This window comes from Sphaerodactylus townsendi, linkage group LG14 (genome assembly GCF_021028975.2).
Source record: "Sphaerodactylus townsendi isolate TG3544 linkage group LG14, MPM_Stown_v2.3, whole genome shotgun sequence".
Classification (NCBI taxonomy): domain Eukaryota; kingdom Metazoa; phylum Chordata; class Lepidosauria; order Squamata; family Sphaerodactylidae; genus Sphaerodactylus; species Sphaerodactylus townsendi.
In genome coordinates this window covers 29134590-29153554 of record NC_059438.1, presented here as the reverse complement: position 1 = coordinate 29153554, position 18965 = coordinate 29134590, and the positions used below count along the sequence as shown (strand labels likewise).

General features: G+C 44.0%; 1 long non-coding RNA gene across 1 annotated transcript; it reads right to left on the bottom strand.

The window, feature by feature from the left end:
• Positions 1–7496: 7496 nt before the first annotated feature.
• Positions 7497–18616, bottom strand: LOC125443279. The gene is made up of 3 exons (XR_007246105.1): positions 18477–18616; positions 7925–7927; positions 7497–7510 (listed from the first exon to the last, which is right to left on the bottom strand). It is a non-coding gene; the product is annotated as an uncharacterized LOC125443279 (long non-coding RNA).
• Between the last annotated feature and the right edge of the window lie 349 nt (positions 18617–18965).

The window sequence follows — 18965 nt, the reverse complement described above, 5'->3', positions numbered from 1 at the left end:
AATTGTTAAGAGTCCTGCAGGGAAAAAGGACAATAGCAAAAAAAACCTACCAAGAAAAGTGTATCCTGTAACTGGTGAATCTGGTTCTGGGTCATGAATTTGCAAGATTACGCATAAGCAGGAATCATCTTACTAAATAAACCATCTGAAAGAGACGACGTGGCTTGTTTGTTTCAGCAGCATGCGTGGGATATGATGTGTTTATAAATCGCCCTCCAAATATGGCAGTTTGGGGCAAAAGTGTGTGATCATATAGTGCCTGGGGCTAAAAGCTGTTCCGAGCTTCGTTTAACACACAAAAACTCAGCGTACACAAGGACAATCAGTCGCTTTAGAAACAAAAATGGAAGTCTTGTACCTTGAGGTAGTAGCAATGCTTACACAGGTAATATCCATGTCTCAGATTTTTAGATAACCGTATGTTAACTTGGCTCTAGATTAACTCTTGCAATTTAGACAGCTCGCATCATTTTGGGTAAAGAGGTGCAAGGAAGACCATGAACTTCCCACTGTATCCATAAGAACAGATAACACTCAATCACTTGCTTCCGCACATGCAGAATAATGCACTTTCAACCCACTTTCACAACTGTTTTCAAGTGGGTTTTGCTATTCTGCACAGTAAATATCCACCTGCAAAATGCACTGAAAGTGGATTGAAAGGGCATTATTCTGCATGTGTGGAAGGAGCCTTATTTGGAATATGCTGCCACAGGAGGTGGTGACGGCCACTAACCTGGATAGCTTTAAAGGGGGCTTGAACAGATTTATGGAGGAGAAGTCGATGTACGGCTACCAATCTTGATCCTCTTTGATCTGAGATTGCAAATGCCTTAACAGTCCAGGTGCTTGGGAGCAACAGCCACAGAAGGCCCTTGCTTTCACATCCTGCATGTGAGCTCCCAATGGCACCTGGTGGGCCACTGCGAGTAGCAGAGAGCTGGACTAGATGGACTCTGGTCTGATCCAGCTGGCTTGTTCTTATGTTCTTAAGTTCTTAGAGAAGCAGCCGCATAATGTTCACCAAAGCCTCATCCACCACAAGTGATGTCACTGGTCTGGATGACCAATGGGAAAATTCACCTCAACTTGATGAAAAAAAATTCTTTAAGAATCTTTGTGCTTTTTCGGCTAGCATTCAGAAAAAAACTTGTGTTTTCTGGGAGCCCTCTCCCAGCTCATAATGTCTGCACATATACACATTACATATTGTCCCCTGCGGACTGTAAACTGATTCATCCAGTCCTGCTGCTCTCAGTCCCTCATGGTGAATGGTCAAGTGGAAATTCAGCTACCCTTTCACTTGCAAACCAAAGCAATCAAGGAACAAAGAAAGGATTATTGCCGCATAAAAATGGTTGGATTTAGCACAAATGTCCCATGAACAGGACAAAGAATAGATCTTTGGGGTCATCAGTCTTTCTAACTGCAGTAGGGAACTGCATGGAAATTCCACGGGGCTGTTATGCTTAAAAAAAAGGGTAAAGTTTCCCCTTCAGGAGTGTTCGACCCTGGGGTACCACTGCGAGCAGTGATTTTATAGGCAAGCCTCTTTGTGGGGTAGATTGCCATTGCTTTCCCCGGCTCTTCTTTACCCTCTAGCTATGAGCTAGGTACTCATTTACCAACCAAGAAATGGATGGATGGCTGAGCTGACCATGAACCAGCTGCCAGGATATCTGACCCACAGGGGGCTCGAACTCCTGACCGTGTGAGTGGCAGTGCAAGCACTTAACCGCTACGCCACATGGCTCCTGCTCTTATGCTTTGCACAGCGGTAAACTCAATTTCATTCATTTGAGCTAATTTCTAAGTATTTATACACAGGATTGCAGTCCTATCTCATTGATACTCATTAAACGTATTAGCTATAAATAACTGGGCAGCCAAATCCAGAGTCTTGGGTGAGGGCGGGGGAGGCGCTGCTGCGGCGCACTGCCCCACCACCTTCAGAGGGCTTTCTGGTGGCACAGGGAGGAAGAGGGAAAAACCCCACCACCAGAAAGCTCTCAGTTGGGCACAATGGACTTACACCACTCAAACCCCAGGTGGATGCCCCAACCCCCGAGTGGAAGCTGACTAAGATTGGCTCCACCCACAGATTGTCCCAGCCATGCTGGCTCAGCGTCCTGCACCGATGAGGCTGGTAAATGGCAGTTGATTCTGGGATCAGGCTCTGTGTCGCTGCATGGCTCCTGAGTGCCAGCATATCTGCCCCCGCTGGTGGGACATTTGCCCCTTGCACTGGCAAGGTGGGCACCCGTGCTGATTAAAGGCTGTGCCAGCTCCACAGGTAAATCTGCCCCCCTCTGGATTGGGCTCTAAGTCTCACAGTGTTTCAGGGGAGATATCACCTAATCCTAATCAAGTTTACTAGGTAGTAAAGTAAATCCTTCCAAGAATATCATTAACAGTTGTGTGACCCATTGAACATAGTGGGAGTTAATTATATCCCCATTGGGACTTCTTTCTGAGTAAATGTACAGGATTGCAATAAGAATGCTACATTTGGTTTGGTATAGGCCAGGATCTGAGAAACTGAAGAACAATTTAAATGCTTTATCTCTGGAATAAATTAGAGATTAATTAAATTTTAATTGAATTTGGCTTTAATGGTTTTTGGAATGGGGGGTGGGGAAAGAGAGAGAGAGATTGAATGATGTGTTGGATATTGGCTTTATTCAGATTTACTGAAAATTTCCAGGTCTTCAAAACTTGAACCGGAAACTTACTGATAAAAATCACCGGTGCTCACCCCTAGAATAAATGCCTCTTACTGATAAAAAATCACCGGTGCTCACCCCTAGAATAAATGCCTCTTACTGATAAAAAATCACCGGTGCTCACCCCTAGAATAAATGCCTCTTACTGATAAAAATCACCGGTGCTCACCCCTAGAATAAATGCCTCTTACTGAAAAAATCACCGGTCCTCACCCCTAGAATTAATGTCTCTTACTGATAAAAATCAGTGGTGCTCATCCCTAGAATAAATGCCTCTTACTACTACTACTACTACTACTAGTACTACTACTACTACTACTACTACTACTACTACTACTACTACTACTACTACTACTCTTCATCATCATCATCATCATTCCAAGGTCCATTTGGAATTTAACAGCAGAAGTCAAATCATGATCCCATTAGGAGAGATCCAGGGATTAGACACAGCGAAAGAATTGCATTGTGTTCCAACTTCCTGATTTTTTTCATTCCATTTTTTGCAGGGAGACTAATAGGATAATTTCCCTGCAGTTCCCCTGTGTCTCCTGATGTCATGCGTGAAACAGGCAAGGCCAATTTTCTGTTTGGGATGCGGGGAGAGATCAGTGAAACAGTAGCAGTTGGAGAACTCAGTCAAGTCTCTGAAGATGTAAAGAATGCAACCTTCTCCCCCCATGGGAGTCAGCCGCTGTTCAGTTGAGAAATTTCCCTGCTGTTGTTTTCAGACTGCCCAAAAGCCACACACCCCCCCCCCCCAAATTGCTTGGGAAGCAAGACCCTCTTTGCCCTTTAGAAAAAATAACTCCGGGAAATAATTATGAAGATGATGTGTCATAGAGATTAACTTGAGAATAAAAACAAAATAAAGACCCCCCCTTCAGTTTAAGAGGAGACCTCAACCCTTTTCAGATTCGTCCATGCTCAAAAATGGGGGGCATTTCGATTTGGAGCCACATCAGATTCTGCACTGAGCTCACAGCCTCTGCGTTTTGATGTCCCAGATCAGTGATGGTGAACCTTTTCGAGACTGAGTGCCCAACTTGCAACCCAAAACCCACTTATTTATCACAAAGTGCCAACACGGCAATTTAACCCGATTACTGAGGTTTTAGTTTAGAAAAAACGGTTGGCTCTGAGGCATGTGTTACTCGGGGGTAAGCTTGGTGGTAGTCAGTGGCTTTGCTTTGAAGCAACCGTGCAACTCTTCCAACGGGTGAATCATGACCCTAGGAGGGTTTACTCAGAAGCAAGCCCCATTGCCAGCAACCGAGCTTACTCCCAGGTAAAGGATCGTGCTTTAGTTCTTCACGTGAAAATCAATGGGGTTTAACAGCGCTTAACAGGGTTACCTACACTGCTTCCCCAAAACTAGGTCTTAGGTTTAATGCTAATAATCAAGCCCAGCTGCCCAGGCCAGCCTAGATGTGGGGAGGAACGACTCTGCTTGCGCGTGCCCGCAGAGAGGGCTCTGAGTGCCACCTCTGGCACCCGTGCCATAGGTTTGCCACCACTTTCCCAGATACTACGCTTGTTTGCAGATTAGATCCTCACTGCTTTCATCTTCTGGTTAGGCTTTGAGCCCAGGGGGAGTTCAACAAGTACTGCCTTTCCAATGCTTCTTTAATTCACACACCATGAATGTCATGAATGCCTGATGAACAGTAGCACCCACCACAGCTACCAATCCTAGTGAATCTTCAGGCTGAAATTCTCTAGGGACAGTTTTCTGAAGCACTTGCTCCTCATAAATTTATGCTATTTTCATCGGTCCCTTCACTGTAGCTGTGACCATGCTGCCATTTCGCTCAACTAAGAGTCAGTGTGGCGAAGTAGTTAAGAACAATGGACTCTGATCTGGAGAACAGGGGTTTGATTCCCCACTCGTCCACAAGAGTGATGGACTCTAATTTGGTGAACCTGGTTTGTGCCCTTCACATGCAGGCTGCTGGGTGCCCTTGGGCTAGTCACAGTTCTCTCAGAACTCTCTCAGTCCCACCTACCTCATAAAGTGTCTGTTGTAGGGAGAGGAAGGGAAGGAGTTTGTCAGCCACTTTGAGACTCATTATGGTTGAGAAAACTGGGGTATAAATCCAACTCCTCCTCTTCTATGTTAACAATTAGTCAACAACCAATATATCTTGATGTAGTTGTTTAGAGCAGCAGGCTCTAATCTGGAGAACCAGGTTTGATTCTCCATTCCTCCACATGGAGGCTGCTGGGTGACCCTGGGCTAGTCACAGTTCTCTGCCACTCCTAGTTCACAAGGTGCCTATTCTGGAGACGGGAAGGGAAGGTGATTATAAGCCACTTGGAGGGCCTTTCCCCACTCTCTTCGATCCCCCCTATGCCGCGCGCCTGGGCATCCCCACGCTCTGCGCGGGGTCATCAAAAGGTGCTGTTAAGAAGAGCGCCAGGTATGCTGCGCGCTGAGGGGGCGCGACAGCGTCGGGGCGGCTGCACTGTTGCCGCCCCTGTCATGGGGAGTGCCAGGGGACCCTGCGCTACTTTCCTCAAGTAGCGCGGGGCTTAAGGTAAGTGGGGAAAGGCCCAGAGACTCCTTAAAGCAGGGTTCAAAAGCAACCTTTCTTCCTCTGCAATTACAGGTGGCATGCCTTTCTTGATTCAAAAGTGACAGTGCATATGGACACCCAACACTACCACAATGTTCAGCTGATTTGGCCACATAGAAGGGGGCCATCTGTGAAATACACCTCAATGGTAGATTTAATTTAAATAACCACAAAGAGAGATCTTAAAGTACATTTTCTCTCCATGCACACTAAAAAATTCCCAGCACCTGAAATTCTGTAAGCTGTGAGATCACATTTCTTAAACTGCTGTGAATTGGCTGTTTTACAGTTTAAAAAAAAAACAATAAAAAACAAGTGATTTGGCCAGATGGGACAAATTATCTGTATTTTATGAAGACATATTAGAAATTGGGTCAGATCCAGTGATCTGTCTATGAAACGCCCTGGAAGTTACATCCTCTCTACCTTTCAGTCCCGCCAACAGTCCCTTCTGAGCCCAGAAAAGTTGATTCACATGGTCATTGGATCCACAGGAGCTAATAGTCATGCAGGTGGGCTACAGTGGGAAGGGGGGGAATCATCCTTCCTGTCTCTTCCATTGGTGAAACATCTGTGCTCTGAAACCAGTGGAGAAAGGGGCCAGAATGAGCTCACCGCTTCCACCCCCTGCTAACTCTCACTCACCACAATGCTATCATGGTGTCTGGTGCAAAATATACATATATAGCAGTGGTTCTCAACCTGGGGGTCGTGACCCCTTTGAGGGTTGAACGACCCTTTCACAGGGTTGCTTAAGACTCTCTGCATCAGTGTTCTCCATCTGTAAAATGGATAAATGTTAGGGTTGGGGGTCACCACAACATGAGGAATTGTATTAAAGGGTCGCGGCATTAGGAAGGTTGAGAACCACTGATATATAAGTTCCGTCTCTGGGATTGAGAATTCCACATTTGTATTGTTCCTGATCATAGGGATATAGCCTAGATATGACCACTGAGTATGTGCAAACACAGAGTGCTCACATTTCTGCATTCCTGTGAGACCAGGATCTGGCCACACCTTCTGACTTCTCCTCTACGTATATTAATTTCAACATGTGGATGTTGTCGTTTATTGATTTATTGATATCCTTTATAGTCTACCTTTATAGTTTGCGCAGAAATGTCGAGAGTTGTCAGCATATGAAATTTCATCTCCGACAGCTGCCAGAATGACCAAGAGTTGCCAAAAAAAAGTCTCCGAGCACTCACGTGGCACGTTCTGAGACACAATTTCACATTCAAAAAGTGCTTTGAAATTTTGAATTCAGATATTTGCGTTCAAAATGCAAGCAGTAACGTTTGAGCACAGGGAACGGTTAAAATATTTGCAGATACTCCCTTCTAATCTGAGGTGATTCTGCACCAATAATCATTTATGTTTTTCAAAGCAATCTAGAAAGCAAGTCACTCTGTTAGGCCAGGGATTCAAGAGTCGTATAGCTAAAATAAACAGCGATTCCAAATAATTTTCCAAGAATGATCAGAGATAGTAAAACTACTATTCATTGTGACGTTCTTAATGCTAAGCTTCTGATTTAATAAAATGTGTGGCCAGATTTTCAGGGCAAAAGTGTTTCTGTTAACAGAAAATTTAACCAGCGGAGAATCAATGATGGGAAGTGATCCTTTTACCATTCCTCTCTTCCCTGCTCTTGAATGAACCATGAAGGAAAGAATGCAGTGTCTTTCTGTTGGCAGGAGGCCTCTTCATTGACTGCTGCTTGAATTAATTTTGCCTCTTTCACTTACAGAGTTGATTCTGGAAGCAAATTAGCCTGCTGTTCTTGGCATGTAGGTTGGAAATTGAAACTGATGCGTGGCCCGGTAATCACCTCTTGAAGGTTTCAGCCTGCGTACCAGCTTCACTTGCACAAACTGCAGCCCCCTTTCTAGTCAAGGACAGGCTTGCCAAGTCTACCTTGGGGAATTCCTGCAGAGTTGGGGATGATGCCTGAAGAAGATGGAGTTTGGGGAGGGGACAGAGCTCCGGAGGGGTGTGGCGTCACTCTAGGACATCTATTTCTCCTACACTCCGTGGTACATCATTTATTAAAAATAAATAAATGGGCATCATACAGTGCGCCCTCCAAAGCTACCATTTCCTCCAGGGGAACTGCAGTCTGAAGATCAGTTCTAATTCCAGAAAAACTCCAGGACGAACTTGAGGTTGGTAACCCTAATCAAGAACATAGGGCCTTTCCCCACTTACCTTAAGCCCCGCGCTACTTGAGGAGAGTAGCGCAGGGTCCCCCAGCACTCCCCACGAGAGGGGCGGTGACAGCACAACCGCCCCGACGCTACGCTGTCCACAGCCCCCCCCCTCAGCAGCAGAGGCATCCTGGTGCTCTTGCAAAGCCTTTGATGATGACCCAGCATGCTTGGGAGCCAGGGATGTTGCGTGCTGGGAATTGTGCACAGCGACGGCGACCGAGGGAAAAGTGGGGAAAGGCCCATAGTTTCTTCCGGGATCTTGAGGATTCTTCTTTAAACTGTCCTTAAATGATTTTGCACCTTTTAAAATCTAAAGTTGATGGTCATGGTCCTTATTTAGGATCTGTTTTTGTGTCCCTGACAGGAAGTAAATGCAATCATCAATCTCCCCGCCTCCCCCTCGAAAATCAACATTCTATTACTACTATTACTACTATTAAAACACCCGGAATTATTCCCTATATTGATTGGAATAAAATAACACAGATTGTTGAATTTCAGGGAGAAACTGGGTTAAAAGGAATGAACAGAATTTCTCTTAACAACCATAGTCTGAAGGTGTTGAGATTCAGATTCAATGACTGCTTCCAAATTTCTAGTTTGGGGGTTATTAGTTTTGGATCTTATTAGTTTTTCAACTGATGAAAGAGAAAGGCAAGGCAAATATTAATCAGTTCCTCTCTTCTTGGCTGTGAAGGTCCTACAGTCTCTGGACTAGCTTTACTGTAGCTCACCAGGAGATTATTTTCCCAGTTGCCCCAGTGGGAAAATTGGTAGGATCCAGCCCTTTATTTTTAGCATGGGTATTTGCTGTGCACAGATAACAAGAAATCCCATGACATGGATATTTGAACTGGCTTATTTCCAGTAATAGGTTTTTTTTCCAAATGTCTGTGTTGAGACTATAATTTACAATGGTGCATAAACAAAGGATCCAGTTTTATATCCTCTACAGTTTGACATTATATGATATACAGCTGGCAAAGCCCTTCATTCGATTTGGTCATCGTTATTTCACCATCACACCCACCTTGTAAACAACTACTTGTATTTTCATTTCATACATTGTGATATAATATGACAGCCAGTTTTGAGGAGGGGTCAGCACTGAAACTGAGCATTAGGTTTCAGAAAGCTCAACTTTCTATTTGTGTGTGTGCTAACAAGGTGCAATTTCTAGAGCAGCATGGCATCATTTCCAATACAAGCAGGAAGTGATGTCATTCATGATCACATGACATTGCTGCCTGACCCTTTCTCCCACTGGAGCCAAGAGGCAGTATGGGGCCTAAATCTTTTTTGCCCTCCACCTCCAGAAGGATGACAAACCTAGTTTCTGCATGGCAGTAAACTACAGAAACTGAAATATCTTTTGTGCCTGAGGCAAACAGGATTTATTTTTAGGTTTGCCAGATGCCCACTACTGGCAGGCAAACTCCAAACAATTTAGCGGCTGCCCTCCAATGCTCATCTGGTCAATGCATAAAAACAGGCCAGCCAAACATGGAGGAGGAGAAGAAGAGTTTGGATTGATACCCCACCTTTCTCTCCTGCAAGGACACTCAAAGTGGCTTACAAGGTCCTTTCCCTTCCTCTCCCCACAACAGACACCTTGTGAGATAGGTGGAGCTGAGAAAGTTCTGAAGAACTGTGATTAGCCCAAGGTCACCCAGCAGGAATGTAGGAGTGCGTAAACACATCAGGTTCACCAGATAAGCCTCTGCCACTCCTCAGGTGGGGAATCAAACCTGCTCTTAACCACTAAACCACCATGGCCTCCCCATTGTTGTGCATGATCTGGAAGTACCTGCATTGCACCAAGGTGATACTCTTGTGCTCACCCCAAACCTTGATAATTTCCATGGTTTCCTATGGTTAGAACCCACCTCCCATCTGTGGCCAATCAATGCCTAGCAATCCTACCTGATCTACACCATATAAACCACACCTTGCATAGATAGCAATTGCGGCAACATGAGCTGCCTTCCTCCCACCGTCCAAGTCTCATGGACTTTGCTCTGATTTGAGGAGATTAATTGCCTCAGGATTTCTTTCTGCTGAAGAAGGTCTGAGCTGAGGAAGAACAGACCAAGCTATAAAGATCTCTGATCTATAAACACAGCTGGCTGGCCTGCCAACTCCAACTTCAGATGCCCATATGTGGCTTTACAGGTGTCAACGCTCTAAGGGAAAAGATAAGCTCTGTTTGTAGCCTGTTTAACCTAACTGGTCCAGTGTTTTATTGTGTATTCCGATACCACATCTTAACAACATAACCTTGAGCCTTAATCACCCCCTCCCTTTGCTGGGCCAACTATTACTCTTTTTAATTCAACCTGCTGGGAAGTGAGAATGGTTTCTTGGCATTGTCTCCAAAATGCAGCCCAGAATGAGGTCACTCGATGGTCACTGACAGTGCAGTCCTATGAGGAAGTAAGCCGTTTGCTGACAGCTTGAATCCATGGCCATTGTATGGTTTAACTCTTTTGAGTATCGTACCGCAAGCCTTCCATTCTCAGAGGTATAAAAAGGGTCCATGAAACAATTCAATATTGATGGTCCCCAATAAAAGCAAAGAATTTCCCTCCAGTTTTCCACCTTATCATGAAGACATTTTGGCCCTAAGTGAACATAAGATTAGGTCAGGTCAGATCAGTAACTGTAGCACTAATTGGATGCTTTGGGGGTGAGAGAAGCAAAAGTATCAACCTGGCAAATCACACTGAGTCCTGACAATACCTACAGAAGGCTTTCAGAATTACAGCTGCAAACACCATAGGCTATTTCTTTCTCTGCTAATGGCTGGGGATGCTCCATCCATTATGCTTCGATGCCTTTGGCTTGAGAATCTTCTGACGTTATACTTTTGGGGGAGATACCTTGTTACCTTCTGTATATAACTGTTGTGGCTGAAGAAGACTAAGGTCGAAAGTATTTAACTTACCCAGGCTAGCACTATTATTTGGTGTTTACATGGGACCAACTTGTCTCCTGATGCGGCATCCAGCCGAACCTCTGGCAATTGGGAGTACTTCCCACTTTTGATATTTGTTCATTCTTATACGTGGCCAGTTTATCTCTTGATATGGTATCCAGGTGAGATCTGGCAACTGGCAACTGGACAGAGCAACAAGCAGCATACTTTTTGGACATTCGAATGTTTTGATGAAGGGCAAGCATTCATTTCGTCTCAGTTGATTTAATTACTGGAGGCCTACTTGTTGCTTACAACGGAATTACGAGGATTTCACTGAAGGGATATTATTGATACAGAGACTCATTATCTTTTATGTATATTTTGGGATCCCGTTCCTGGCTGTTAATGTTGTCCATGTATTGCATTATTTTCCATTGTTGATATTTGGGCTATTGGATATAGCACTTTTAATCATTTATATCAAAGGTTATGGTTTTATTGCTGTTCTTTTGAGCCAGGCAGAGTAATTTTTTCTTTTAATATCTATACTGTCTCTGGCTCATTCTTTATATTTAAAAGTCCCATGAGACCCAAATATCAAGGGTGGGGCACGAGTTAGGGTACAAGTGCTAAGGGGGAGGGGGAGAGGATGAGTACTAGGTGGGGTCGGGGCTAGCCCCATACAGCTTACAAGCCTTTTATCATGATCAGATCAATATATGTCATTTCAAGAATAAAACAGACACCTTTCTTTGAGGACTCATGAGATTATATGCAGGAGCTGGAATTCTCTCTGTGTGCATATGCAGGGGTGGGGGTGGGGGAAATCATGTTGAACATTTTGCACAGGGTTCAGAGACTGGATGCTTGCACCCTTCCTCTAGCTAAGTTAGCACCGACTTTATATATCGCCTTCCTTTCCCCATGACAACCAAGAATGCTCAGTTTGACTCCATCAGCCCCTCTGTTTTATGCCTTTCCATTCACAGGAAGGTCTCCTTGATGAATTTCCTTCAGCTTCACTTCTGCTTACTTTGCTAATTGCCCCCAGGGGGGAATCCATCTTCTTCGCTAGGTGTTCAATTAGCCAAGAGTTTGAGAGGTCCCATATCCCAGCCCTTCGAGCCTCTGAAGTCATCTTTCAGGAAGCAATATATTTTGTGCTCTCCATTTACATCTCTGGCTCCCAGCCCATTCGAAAACTTAAATCCCTATTATTGTGACGCAGGGACAAATGAGGAAGCAAATCTTTAAAGAGCTGGAAGGGAACTGGAATGAATTCCTCGGTAATAGTCAATCCCAAATATTTCTCTGGGCACAATTGTGTCTTCAGGAATCTGCTGGAATCACCTGCTCTTAAAAGAGCTCACCTGCTCCCTCTGTGTGCTTTCTTCCAGTATTTTAAGAGGAAACCATATTTTAAAGTTTGATTCAGGAAAACTGAATGCAGAATAATGCACTTTTCAATCTACTTTCAGAATTGTTTGCAAGTGGATTTCGTTATGGTGCACAGTAAAATCCAGCTGCAAAGTGCATTGAAAGTGGATTGAATCTGCATTACTCAGCATGTGCAGAAGGGGGATAAAACTAACAGAAATTTGGCAAGACATAAATACTGCAGAGTTTTAATGGATCTGACCACTCAGCTGTCTGGGATGGGGGTGGGGCAGAGAAATTGGCTTGCCTTGCAGCGTGAGGGTGCCATTTGAATCAATGCAGCTTATATCCTTGGAAAGATGTACCGGTACTCACTAAAATGGCAACCTCACACGTGCATGGGCCAGCAGACCACTGCAATGCATATTGTCACATGTACCCTAGAGCAGTGATCCCCAGCCTGGCACCTAAGGCCCCATGGCATCTGTCAGTGGATTTTCCTTGTATTCACATGCTTCTTCCACAAACTAGATGTCCATTGCTGGCTGTCTTCTGCCTTGTTGGAGCAGAAGATTCTACAGGAAAGCCTGAGAGGTGTCACATTGGTGTCTGAGGAGCAGCTACTCAGAGACAGCTGCCTCCATCATAGAAGGATGCTTGGCTTGCAGCTAGGGCTGCCAATCTCCAGATGCAGACGAGAATTTCCCAGAATTACAACTGATCTCTTGATAGAGTTGCTCGGTCTCCCCTGGCCACTGCAGGGGATGGGGGTTAAGGTTGTCATATTTAGGCTGGGAATTCTTGGAGATATGAGGATGGAGTCTGGGGGGGGGGGGACAGGGACTGCAGTGGGATACTATGCCAGAGTCCACCTTCCGACACATCCATTTTTTCCCCAGGGGAAAAAAAATCCCCATCTCTGTAGTCTAGAGATGATCTGGGGGATCCCTATTTGGACAGCATATCAGTAAAATGGCATATAATTAAAAAAAATCTTGATGTACACAGCCACTTCAAAATTGGATGAGGTTTTCTTTGTGTATTTTGGCAGTGTTTTTTTAAATGCATGTGTGTATCACTACTGCAGGAAGGACAAAAACATGCAAATGAACTGAAGAAGCTGAGAAACAAGTTCACCAAGTTAAATCACATTTAAGGAGGAGTGCAATGAAGCTCCAGAAATGCCAGGGAGTCAGGAAATCTTCATCCTTTCCTAAATCTGGAACTGGCCACACCTGATCCTATCTCCGTCTAATGTGTTGTCTAATGTGTTGTCCTACAAGATGTCATATGCTCAATGGGCAAACAGCATCTTCATTCCCAGTTGCTGATTCCATGGAAGGGATGGCTGCTTTGGTAGATTCCTAACAGTCCCCTTGTGTAGCTGAAGTCACATTTTATGATGCTATGTTCTGGTCAATATAAAATTTTCATGTGATCCTAACCAAATAGTCCATCACAGCCAGAATTTAATGAAATGTTGGAATGATCCATTTAGGCTCAAAGATCGAGAGAGAGAGAAGAAAAGACCATAATTTATTATATTTTCTGGTTATCTTCTTGGCAAATGTCCCTGATGCAAAGTGCATTGTGGGACAAGCTCACATGAAACATTTTCTACTTGTTTACGATGATCAGCATGACAGCAGGCCAGTTCCTAGACACATTGTTTTCAAAGTCTGTGCACACAAATGCACCAACATGGTTCTTTAGGTGTACCACTCACATAAGTATCCAATTCCAATAAACATAAGTTTCCAATTCCAACCAACCAACCAACCAACCAACCAACCAACCAACCAACCAACCAACCAACCAACCTCCCTCATCATCATCATCATCATCATCATCATCATCATCATCATCATCATCATCATCATCATCATGAGCAAGGGAGAATATAAGCCTTGACCATGAAAACTGTATATCCACTAAGCCTTTCTGAAATCCAACAATCCATTTCTTTTAGTCTTTTTATGAATGTGTTGTCATTTTTAATCACGTCCATTTTGATCAAGGAAAAAGAAGTTTGGACGTATACCCCCCAGGGGTAGAATGAGCTCTGAACACACCGGAAAAGTGGGCAGACAATAACACAATGCAATTCAAAAAGGATAAGTGAAAAGCACACATACTGGATGGGGGATACATTTCTGAGCAACATTGTGTGTGAACAAGATCTTGGCATGCAGGTGGACTGTAAGCTGATTATGAGCAGTTACTGTGATGCAGTGGCAAAAAAGGCTAATGAGGTTTTGGGGTGCATCAGCAGAAGCAGATTGCAAGATGTTATAGTCCTGCTGTATGCTGCATTGGTCAGACCACACCTGGGGTACTATGTGCAGTTCTGGAGGCCCCACTTCAACAAAGATGTGAACAAAATGGGGCGGGTGTAGGGGACAATGACGAGGTTATCAGAGACATGGAGACCAAACCCTCTGAAGAAAATCTGAGGAACTTGGGAATAGGTTTGGACAGTACCCTAAAATTCAGTAAAATTCAGATTCGGATTTATTCAGGCATAAAATTATCTGTATGCCTGAATAAGACAAATAGCATATTTGGATATACCCAAATATTCGGATATATCCAAAAAATTCAGATCCGTCAGATTTTTTGTGTGTGGTATTTTTTGGTGTTTTTTCAAAAATCTTACATTTGGATTCATTCATATTCAGGCAGGACAAATTCAGCCAATTTTGGCCTGAATATGCCCAAATTTGCCCAGATTCCGGCCAAATCCAGTATTTGTTGCACCCGAATCTCCAAGCCTACTTGGGAATGTTTATTCTGGAAAAGAGGAGATTGAGGGGAGAGAATGATTGCTTTATTTAAGTATTTGAAAGGCCATCACTTAGAGGAGGGCAGGGGGCTGTTCCGCTTGGCAGCACAGGACAGGGATCCCATTAATTCTGGATGAAAAGTTACCAGCTAGATATTAGGGGGGGGGGGTTTCCTGTAAGAGTAGTTCAGCTGTGTTATCAGCTGCCTCAGGAGGTGGTGAGCTCCCCCTCACTGGCAGTCTTCAAGCTGTAGCTGGACAAACACTTGTCAGGGATGCTGATCCCGCATTGAGCAGGGGGTTGGACTAAATCAGACGCATAGCGGCAATGCGGACATCCAGGGGAGCTTGTCCTGGGTGCTGCCATTGCTGCCACATGTCGGGGGTGGGGTCGAGCACATTTCGGGGGCATGGTGGGGTGTGTCGGGGGCGTTTGGGGGGCAGAGCAGAGGCAGGAGGGGGCAAGCAGACTGCTTATGCCCTGGCCACAGTTCCCCCTCCCTTCGTCACTGGACTAGATGGCCTGTATAGCCCCTTCTAGCTTTATGATTCTTTATGTGTTCCTGGATCACCCCGTGAATGCATATACATGTTTGCCTGCTGTTATGGGGTATGGCCCATAAGTGGATAAACAGCCATTAGATACAGTCCAGGGAAAAGCAATGAGAATGCTGCTGTTTTCACACTGTATATGGAACAGTACTTCTTGCCCTCCAGCTTGGGGGTAAGCCCCATTGAACTTTGTGAGTTTTCTTTTTAAGTAGACACACATAGGAATTGATTTGAAAGCATTCCACTTCTCAAACAATAGTTATTGTTTTCATAACAGTTTGAAATTACTACTTAATTAATTACAAAAACAGTTTGAAAAAAATAAATGGCTAAATAGGATGACATTACGAGGAGTCTTTGAAATGTGATTCAGTTCAATAAAAATTGCTTTCCAAATTTTTTAAATTAGTTGCATTTCATTTGGGTCTTTTTCCAATTTTTATTCTCTCTGATTTGGGAATAGCCCATAAAACAGAAGGATTAATTTCTAATATATCATGGTTACCAGTAAATTTGCTTATTGAAGTAGCAATTTCCTGTATCATAGCTTTTATCTTGCAATAAAAATATACTAGATCTATGTCCAGAATAAAATGACTAATGCTGCAACAATAAAAATTGTGTGATGATAGATGCAGTATCAGAAAAGGAAATGCACTTGGACCCACTTTTTAATATGCGGAAGTCTGGTTTTTCAAAATTAAAATGACATTAGGATATGTTTTGCTTATGAAGGAAATAAGGCATTCTTTCAGAACTAATGCAACCCAATTTCATGGTAAAGCACCACATGAGGTATCTGGAAACAGGAAGAAGCAAAAGAAACAAACATCGTGGTAAAGTGAGGGAGTGATTTGTGTGGAAAGGACTGTGGTTTGCCATCGCCTACCTCCACATCATAACCCTGGTATTCCATAACATAAGCCTGGTATTTCATATCATAACCCTGGTATTCCATAACATAACCCTGGTATTCCATATCATAACCCTGGTATTCCATAACATAACCCTGGTATTTCTTGTAGGTCTCCCATCCAAATACTTGTCAGGGTCAGCCCTGTTTAGCTTCTGAGATCTGACAAGATCAAGCTAGCCTGGGCTATCTAGGAGGCTTTCATTGTGGATACCCACTTACCTTTGTCAAGCCATTTGAACTTCGCGGGTCTTTTCTTCTCCTCCAATCAAGTATTTATGACAGGGTCCCCCGCACTCCTTTTCACCACAGTAGGCAGCGACAACGAAGCCGCCTTGATGTGTGCCGCTGTCGCTACACCCCAAGGCGCTGCATCATTCCTAGCTTGTAAAAATGACCTCCACGCAGAGCTAAAGCGGTTGTGGTTTCCTGAACACGCTTGGCACGCATCTCAGAAAATGACGCTGCTGAGGCTACAGCGGTTGCACATGGGGGTACCATGCAGAGGGGAAATCGTACTCTAGGTCCTTTCATTATCGGATACATATCTACACACACACACACACACACACACACACACACACACACACACATCATGTTTCCCCAGTATCTACACACACACACACACAGAGCTCAGAGTGATAAGTCCAAGGGTAAACCAGAAACACAAGAAATGAAATTCAGGCCAAGGTCAAGACAGAAAAATTTGCTCAAAGCAAAAAGCACCATAAAGTCAGTAGTAATTCAATATGTTGCTTCCATGCAGCTATGCCCTTTCCAGCTGCTTATAAAGGCAAGGCTACTCAGAGGGCCTGTAACCTTGTGCACCTGCCGGCTGCCTCAGACCTGCTCCTGCAAATACTCCTCCTCAGAGTCCCTGCAGGGCCTATGCTGGGATGCCAGGTGTGCACTTCATCTTCTGTCTGGTAGGGTGCTGTGTGTTTTCCTCCTCCTCTGTTGCTGAGGCTCTGAGGATGAGAAAGTGAGCAGACTGGCACCTGGCTTTCCACAGCTTGCTCAGAGATGGAGGGCTTGTGGGGTCACTGCACTGGTGCCTGGCTTTGGGTTCATGTCTGACCCCACAGGGCTGCTTCTCCCTGCACCACTGCCGCTATTGGCTATGGATAGGAGGAGGAGAAGGAAGAGTTTGGATTTATATCCCCCCTTTCTCTCCAGTAAGGAGACTCAAAGGGACTTACAATCCCCTTTTCCTCCCCCCCTCCCCACAACAAACACCCTGTGAGGTGGGTGGGGCTGAGAGAGCTCAGAAGAACTGTGACTAGCCCAAGGTCACCCAGCTGGCATCAGTGGTGGGAGTCAAACATTTTAACAACAGGTTCCGATTGTGATGGGATTCAAATAATGACTGTTAATTTTTAATATCACTTTTTATTTTAAGTATTACAAATATTAATACTTAATAAAAATATTTTAAGTATTTAAAAAGTGATATTTTAAATTTTAACAACAGGTTCTACCTCCTGAATCCCACCTCTGGCTGGCATGTGTTGGAGTGCACAAGCTAACCTGGTTCACCAGATAAGCTTCCACAGTCCAAGTGGCAGAGTGGGGAATCAAACCCGGTTCTCCAGATTAGAGTGCACGTGCTCTTAATCACTACACCATGCTTGTTCGTTGTTGTTCCTTCGGAGAAGATGCTGCAGTCCACATCTTCTGACCGGGCTGCCAGCAATAAAATTTGGAACAGAAGTAGCAGCTGAAGGGCTGCATTTGGTTTAGATGCAACTGAGTCTAGATTCATCCTGTTCCGCTGGGCTGTTTTGATTTGACCGTATCACATATCCAAACAAAACCGCTAATTCTGTACATTCAATGAAGCGCAGGAAACAACAAGATGAAAACAGCGATTCCTGGTTGTTCTTTCCCCACCTTCTCCCTACTTGAGCCTGGGGTGAAAAATTCCTCCATTAATTCATACTGCTCATAAAAACGACTTTACTTCCTCAGATGAAAGGAGATACATAAGATAAGTGTGAGAGGGTAATTATTAATAGTTATGAAAAGTACATTATTTCTCGCAGCTCTGAAGCCTGCTAAAGGCTTCGCAATTTTTTAATGCATCATGTTAAGGTGCAATTTAACTTTTATGCCTCAGACATCACCAAGTTCTCTGCCCTACCTTATTATCCAAATTAACATTCAGGAAAAGTGAGCAGGCTTTTAATAGCAACAAGCATGAAAAGATTTTGTTTTGGAGGCAAAAACAAGTTCCTGAGGTGAAAACAGTATCTTGTGCTCGCTGCTGGTATGAACTGGTGTAATCCAGGAATGTGCAACCTTTTTCAAACCTGTCACACACACACACACATCATACACGCAAGGTTTTTCCACACAATTCACTTGAAACATTTTGAGACAGGAAAAAAAATGTTTCTTCCATGGAGTTCCACATTGTTTTTTACCCTAAAAGGTTTTATTTCCAGCCTCAAAATGTTTTCAATTAATTTCCTTTTAAAGCGATTCTGTGGTTGAAACGTTTTGGAAAACATCTTCTGTTGCCGTGCGATCTGTTGACACAACGTTTCCCATGCTTCTCGGCTTCCCTGAATTTTCTCCTCAGCACCATCTTTTGAGCTCACTCAGTTCCCCCTTCCCTACTTATTTACAGAACTTAGCTGTTTGTTCCTTTTTCTGGGGCGGGGGGGTGGGGTGAGTATCAAGTATACAAGAAGTAGAGAATGCAGCACCAGTCTGTAAAGCATTGAAGCATTGATTCGACACAGAACTTTTTTAAAAAGAGGAAAAATCACAAATATGGTAGCCAGGAACTGTTTCAAGAGGGTGAGTGCGAACAAAAGAGCAGGACTTCAAACATTTTGCAAATGTTTTAGGAGGTTTATGCGGAAAGGGTCACACACACGCAATATGTACCTGTGAAGATTTTAGCATCA